The following is an 8,558-nucleotide window of genomic DNA, read 5'->3' as shown; positions in this document are numbered from 1 at the left end:
TAGGTGCAGGGACCAACAAGAATCTATAAGTCATCTTTTGTTTTTTTTTGTCCCTTATATGTAGCACCTCGGAAAATGTGGGTGAAACCTATCTGCCAACTAATTGGCACTCGTAGACATGAAGAGGCATTGAGAATTTTATGTACAGATCCTAGTCCCCTAATTGCTGTAGCCATTACTTAATTTTTTTAATGGGCTTGGGTAATTCGAACGAAACAGCCAAGACAGCAAAACGAGAATTGATTTATCTAGTCCTCCTGAAATTAAGTAAAGACAAGGAGGGTATACGTTATCATGTCCAATTGAGTTTCGAGTAATTATAGTTAGAATGTATATATCGTAAATCTGAAATTTAAAAAAAAAGATTTTAATTGGCATTTTAAGTGATGAGTATATTCGGCATTCGTCTTATGGAGTTTAATTATGTCTTAAATATTTATATAAATTCATCTTGTCATGTTATTTTATTCTGTAATAATGTATGTTTTTATGCAACACTTTTATGACTTAATTGTCGAATAAAGTTTCTGAAATCTTTTTAAATTGGGCTAAGCCAGTGTCTACTTACACGCCAGCGCCGAGTGCAATGAGCTTTCTCAAATAACTAGACTGTGGGCACAGTGAATGTGCTGGGTGGTGCCTCCTAAATGCGAGTGCTTAGGCATCCAAGAAGGCCTTACCTAGGAACTACAACGTTCGCTTATGAGCGTGTAGTCTGTAAGGGTTAAAGGCCTGCCACGCATGTGACATGTGGGGAGTCTAATCTAATGCCGGACTGCTGTAAGTTGAAAACTGCTAGTGAAATTTAACCTACGCGATACGGTTTAAAAGGGTGAGGCGGAATAACCCTGCCACACATGTGACAAGTGAGGAATCTAATCGGCCGTCAGACTGCTATGGGTGCTATTGTCCAAGTGGCCAAACACTGCTAATGTGATTTAAACAACGCGATAAGGTGCCAGTAAGTCTAGTGTCAAGATGGACTGCCGTAAGGATCAGGCCAAACAAAGCTAACCCGCATTAAGCATGGGAAACAGTTAATGTCTCACCTTTAGGAAACGACTGGATCCGAATTCGAAATCGAAGGAGAAAACAGGCATCAGTCCTGTAATTCCGCTGCAAAGTCAGGGACTGATGTGGCAAGCTGTGCGTCCTCTTAAGCGCTAGGCGGATGTGATTATGTGCACGCTGGTACAAGACCTAACTTAACTATGGTAGCGAGGTGTGCCTAACCGATAGCGAGATACAACTCACATGCGTTGATCCAGCGGCCTATAGAAAATATGCCATAAGCAATGTTACCCAACTCTATAACCTACTACCCAGATATTTATCTAACTCATGGACCCATTAATCAAACATGACATATTTTGACCTACTGAATCAGGTGATCAAATTAAACCTAAATACATCTTATTTACAAATTATATACAAACTATATACAACCGCGGTAAATGTTGACGTCATTTGAACAAACTCTAATTATTTAATTGAACACCATGGCGATGGCATCTAGCTAATAGTAACCTACGCCTCTGAATAATCAAGACCAGCTTGTTTCAAAAGTAAGATTTTTATTAACTAATTGTAGATAATTCAAAATATAGTTTCATAAATGCAATTTTATTAGCATTATAGTAAGCATGTTTGCAAAGTATCATGAGAAAATACAGTTTAAGCAAGGAAATATAAGTTTAGCATTTCTAAAATCCTAAATCCCTAACTGAGCTAAATAAAATGGAAATAAAGTAAAGTTCTTTGAGGATTCTTACGTGCTCCACGCAAAGTCCAGCGGCACGACACCCTCATCCGAAAGTTAGAAAGCAGCAGCCAGCCCATCCCCAAGGCATGGACTTTTTATACCTTTCTATGCTAGCTAATCTAAGTAAAGGAAAAATTTCTACAAACAACGATGTCTCATTGGTCGGAGGGTGACAAGTGACATGTCACCTACATTTCAAAACTTCCATTCGGTCATATTCTTTGGGACCATTGTCTTTCTTGTACGTGTTCCAAAGCTTCCTTGAATTGCAACAATTTTAACAAGAGTTCTCACTGACTCCATTGCACTTCCGCGGATGCCAAGTTAACAAAATTGTTCTTTTCTACCGGTTTCTGACCTTGGCCACGTCCGACAGAATGATGACAAGACATCATCTTTGCTGAGTGAATGCAATTTTGATGGAAAACTTTTCTTTCACAGAGACATCTCGTGCTCCTTGCAGAATTAAATTCATCGTTTAGCAAACTCGAGCAAACTAGGCCCAAAAGCAGGCAACTTATTTTTCTAGTATAAAATAAACACAAGAAAAGTATTAATGTAAGAAATATTATTTATTCTGTTTCCACCCTTTGTTTACTAATTGATTAACCCACCCAATTAGTCCAATGTTACCTAGCACCAAGCAACAAATAAGCAGCATTTTATATCTACCAGCCTTCATGAATCCATAAAAACCTTATGTGCACCTAGAATAGTAGAAATGACATCACATAGACAAGGAAAGCAAAATAAGCACATGCTCTTTTAAATCTGCTGCAGTTTAGTAATGACAAAACAAAAACGACAAATTAATTTATTATTTTTGCTCGAACAAAAGATGCAACATTTATGCACGTTTATGAGCACACGTGTTACCAACCCCATGTGTAAAGTTTAATCTAGGTTGTGTTAACAAAACACACCACAAAACGTTAATATTATTATTTATATTATGGAAGTGTGACTTCACGAGTTTAAACAGATTTCTGTTTTCTATCTCGCTCCATCAACTCCCTCATCTGGTGATTAACAAATCACCACACCACCACCCAAAATTTGGAATTTTAAACTTTCTGGAAAATGATTCAAATTCATCTGTGTCAGTATTTCTAAAAATCTGTTTCTGCAAAATCCTTGCAATTATCATAACGAGCTCTGTGTAATTCCTGCAACTCAATCTCCCTCTCCTCTTCTTTTTTGAGTTTATAAATTCTTCTCTTTTCTCTCATTTGTCTCTTTCTCTTATGCAACAAACAACCAATTTTTGTCAAAATGAAAATGAATATTATCACAATCAAAGGTGCCAAAATCTTGCCAAGAACTGAACTTCCAATGTCATGAAACCAATTTTTGATTGATTGGAATCTTCTTGAAAGTCTTTCTGTAAAATCTTCTTCTTCTAATGGAATTATCTCTGAATGCATCTCTGTAATGTTCTTAATGTACATCTCAAGGTTCTTACTTTCATCAGGGATATATGTGCAACAATGTTGCACATGTAAAATGCCACAGACTCCTCCCTCTTTTGCCAGGAGTATGTCTAAAGCAAGGCGATCTTGAATCACCATGGATCTAATTGCAATGACCTCAACGTTCACTAATTGGAAACCATCAGCTGTGTCTGTTGACAATCTGGCAACAATTGTGGACAATTTTCTGATTCTACCTGAGTTCAGGGTTATACCTACAATAGGTATCACTGCTTGAAAAATATCTCCCAAGACTTCTGTAAAAGTTTCTCTTTTAGCCCTATTTACATGTTTGTGAATTTTGAACAAACCTTCCGAATCTCTGTCAACATGGAATATCTTAGGAAACACAATCCCAACATAACAAGTTCCATACCAATGGTCAGGAAGGTTGTAATAAGCCTTGTCACCACACACAAAATAAATCCCAGGGAAAATTGGATCTTTTCCACCTTTGAATCCCCAACCTCCCATGATCTGATATGTTTCTTCACAATTACTCGCACCCACAAAGTAGTTATCAAAAAGTGTATTGTCTCTCCTAATGCAAAGCTTACCACTAATTGGTTTGTCTATGTGAATTGCAACATTATCAAGCATTTTGCCATTAAGCTTTTCATCCTCTTTCTGCCAGTACCTGGATTTAGTCTGTTTGACTATCTCATTTCTTTTGTAAATTGCTCTCCTCTCTTCAACCAGGTTCAAAAACTTCTTTCCCTCAGCACTTAGTTTGCAAGTTAAATTATTCTTGTAAGCATACTCATAAGTAAGTTCATTAGTAACAAGGAAAAATTCCCTCATCTGTTTTGCTCTCTTATGCTTATTCAAAGCACCCTCAATTTTTAAATTAGCAAAAATCTCGTCAAAATCTGAATAATAGTATTCTAAGCGTCCAGTCTGATAGAACAAGCTAGCTAACACACTGCATGTCACACCATATGTAAGAGGAAGCATATTGTATGTCACTCCCTCAGAAACAGAAGCAGGTAATTTAACACAGACATAGCAGTCTTTTGCATCCATTACCTTGACATATTCACTCAAAAGCCTTGTGAATGTATTGCTTGAAAAATCACTGATAGATTTGTCCTGATGAATGTTAGGTTGATGATCAATAACTTTGCCAGTTACACTATGTTTGTTTTGACTAACTGCAGCTTTGCTTGTCATATTGGCTTTGTGAAAATCCTTGTTAATTTCAAATGGAATGATAACAGCTAAAACTAACCAGAGCAGAATTAAAATGAGCAGACACACCAGAGTCATCTTACAGCATCTCTTAAATATGGAACATCTTGAAGTACTTTGTTCCATAACGTAAGGCATCTTTGGTTAGTTTTGCCTTAAAAGAAAAAATAAAACTATTTTAAAAATTTAATTAATAAAAGATTAAAACTAAAAGAATTAACTAAAAGAATTATTTACACCCCCCTTTTAAAATATATATATATATTTTTTTTAAAACCCTGACAGTATTTCTTCGACCTTATGTCACAAATGAATTTTCTTCAACTAAACAACTTTTCTTCGACCTTGTGTCATCTAACAAGATTTCTTCGGCCTTTTGCCAAAAATTAAAAACCCAAAACCCAATTAAAATTTCTGTACTTCAATCATTGTCACTAATTTCTTCAATTTCTTCTTCCTCTTGACTACTATCGTAAATGTCAATGACAGGTGGAATTACTAGATAAGTCCACTCAGGTGATTTATATTTTTGATTTGGCCTTATAATCCTCTTTCCTTTTCTTGTCACAACTTCAATTTTTCTTCCAACTCCAACTTCTTTTCCAGAATCCTTTTGACTACTGATTTCTTCCACCTGCTCCTTCGGTTTTTTGATCAACCTAACTCTCAATCTACCACCAGGCCAGAAATCTGTCTTTCTCACAAACTTTCTTTTTGGTTCTGACGCTTTCGTTTCAGACTTCCAAGACCTTTTCTTTGGACTCCTATTTTCACCATCCACATCACTTTCTCTAGTATCACTGTCTGAAACTTCAATTATTGACTCAGGACCTTCTCTATTCGGCAGTTTCACTCCTTCAGGAACTATACTTTGTCTTCCATCACTGGTACTCGGTAATTCGTCTTCCTCCTCCTCTTCAATTACCTCCAACTTCCCAGATTCTGGACTTCCGTTCCTTACTTCAGAGCTTAACTTCTGCTTTTCGATACTCTCCTGGTCAGAAATGTCTTTTGGCTCAGCCTCACTGTCTTCAATGGAAATCACTCCATTAATCTTCTTAACTGAGTCCTCAGTCGTTTTTCCTTCTGATAGATTCTCTTCTTCCCCAGAATCTATTTCAATTATCTCAGAGCTTTTTCTTGTCAATTCTTCATTCACAGGCACAAGTTCCAGATGTCGACCTCCTTGTCGATCTTCAGTCTCTGGATTAGTTTCTCCTTCTACTTCTGAATCAGAATCTTCTGTAGTATCACTTTCTACATCAGAACTCTCAGGAGTAGGCACTGGAATGGTATGACTAGGATGTATCCACCTCTTCAATCCTCTGCATTTCACTGCGTTTGTAGTAACCAGAATTATTTGTCTAGGCTTCTGCCACCTAGGAGCCAAACAATTTCTTCTCCGATGTACTTTTGTTCTGACCCAATCACCAGGTCTCAAATCATGTGTCAGAACTTTCTCATTTGATTGTGCTTCAGTTCCCACCTGATTAGACACAGAAGTCACTATATCAGATAACCTTTTACAGTAATCCAAAATAGCACTGTCATTTATACTCAACAATTTGCCTACAGGTACAAACGCCTGCCTCATGACTCTTCCCATCAGTATTTCATGAGGACTTAAACCTGTCTTTTTATCAGGTGTACTTCTCAATGACATTAAAACAAGTCGAAGAGCATCGGTCCACTTTACACCTGTTTCCAGACACATTTTTCCAATCCTGTTTTTGATTATCCCATTAATCTGCTCAACCACCCCAGATGCCTCTGGTCTGTATGCACAGTGTATTTTCTGCTCAATGCTTAATGCCTCACAAATTAACTTCATCAATTTGTTATCAAAATGGCTTCCTCCATCACTCTCAATAGTGACTGGAAAACCGTACCTTGGGATAATTTCTCTGAGTAGCAATTTTGCCACTGTAATTGAATCACAATGTCGTGTAGGAAATGCTTCCACCCATCTTGAAAACAAACAAACAATCACAAGAACACATTTCAAACAATTGTGTAAGGGCATTTCAATGAAATCCATCTGCAATCTGGTAAAGGGACCACCCTCTCGACCAATTACCCCTGTACCTACAACTGATTTTCTGTTTGGGTTCATTTGTTGGCATGACAAACACCTTTGACAAAAAGACTCTGCAATCGTTCTGAATTTAGTATTGAACCAAGTCTCTCGGAAAAGTCTGATCATAGAATCTCTTCCAAGGTGAGCTGGGCCATGATACAATCTGGCCATATCAGCAATCAAACAATTTGGTAAGACTACTCTGCCATCTTTATAGACCCACACTCCATCCTCATCACGTGGTCTACAATCTGCTCGTAACCATAGATCTTTTTCCTCATCATCTGCTTCATTTTGCAAGTCTCTGATCTCATTCCATGTTTCTACCACTGTTGTTGAATCAGTTTCTTTACTCTTTTCCCGATTGTATGCACAACATTTTCTTGCGCAGTACTTTGCTGTCTCATCTGCATAGGCATTGCCTTTTGAGATATAATCCACTCCTTTTGTATGTGCAGCACACTTCACAATTGCGATTTCTTTCGGCAACTGTATGGCTTCAATTAATCTTTTGATGAAAACTGCATTTTTAATTGGTGACCCTGCTGAGGTCAAATAGCCTCTCTGAGACCAGAGCTGTCCATAATCATGCACAACCCCGTACCCATACTGACTATCAGTAATGATGGTAACTCTTATGTCCTTTGATACTTCACAAGCACGAATCAAAGCAATCAATTCAGCCACCTGTGCTGAACGAATTCCTTCAAGACATGATGCTTCCTTGACATCTGCAACTGTACAGACTGAGTATGATACTTTCAAAACACCTCCCTCTGTCCTCAGACAGGAGCCATCCACAAAGTAGACAACATCTGATTCAGGCAAAGGTACATCTTTGATGTCCTGCCTTGGTTTGGTGCAAAATTCCATGACATCCAAACACTCATGTTCCACTTCATTTTCATCAACAATTTCAGAATCAGGCAGTAATGTAGAAGGATTCAGATTCAAACATCTTGAAATGGAAACATTATCTGCTCCCAGTATGATTTTCTCATACTTTGTCAATCTGCTGCTTGTTAAATGTTGAGTTTTACCTCTTGTCAGTAATATTTCAACTGAATGAGGCACAAAAACTTTCACAGGAAATCCCATTATGATTCCTTCGCTCTGCTCAAGACTGACACTTGTAGCTGCAACTGCTTTCAAACATCCTGGTAATGCTTTTGCAATGGGATCAAGAACTTCAGAAAAATATGCAATGGGTTTCTTTAGATTCCCATGTCTCTGGATTAACACAGACAATGCACATCCTTCTCTCTCACTGCAATATAGTTCAAAATCTTTCTCATAATTCGGCATGCCCAAAGCAGGAGCCTGACATAAGCTCTTTTTCAGGTTCTCAAAAGATTCCATCTCAGCTTCGTTGAGAATAATTGGATCTTTCACATCAGACCTTGTCAGTCTCTGTAGTGGTTTCGCAATTACCGAAAATCCACTTATCCATTGTCGACAGTAGCCAACCATTCCCAAAAACATTCGAACTTGTCTCTGTGTTCTTGGAGGTTGCATTGCTTGAATCATTTTTATTCTCTCAACTGTCACCTGTCTTTTTCCCTTTGCAATTCTGTGACCAAGATATTTCACCTCTTGTTTGCAAAACTGTAATTTTGCTGGAGACACTTTATGTCCCTCGTCTGCAAGATGATTCAAAAGTGTTATTGTGTCTGTCACACAATTTTCTCTCGTTTTAGCAGCTATCAACAAATCGTCGATATACTGCACCAACGTAGACCTACCAGGTAAGTCTAAATTTTCCAAAGACCTTTTTAACAACTCATTAAAAATTGAAGGACTCTCTGTATACCCTTGAGGGATTCTACATCATGCGAGGGTCCTACTCTGGAATCTGAAAGCGAAAATTTCCTGACTCTCTGGATGCAAAGGAACAGTAAAGAATGCATTGCAAAGATCAATGACAGTGTACCATTCAGCATCGTGTGGAATCTGATACAAGATCACTGCTGGGTTTGGAACCACAGGACAACATGGAACGACAATCTGATTAACCTTTCTTAAATCCTGAACTATCCTGTACGTTCCATTCGACTTTTTAATT

The sequence above is a fragment of the Lissotriton helveticus genome, chromosome 1_1 (assembly GCF_964261635.1).
Source record: "Lissotriton helveticus chromosome 1_1, aLisHel1.1, whole genome shotgun sequence".
Taxonomy (NCBI): Eukaryota; Metazoa; Chordata; class Amphibia; order Caudata; family Salamandridae; genus Lissotriton; species Lissotriton helveticus.
This window is presented reverse-complemented; position numbering follows the sequence as displayed.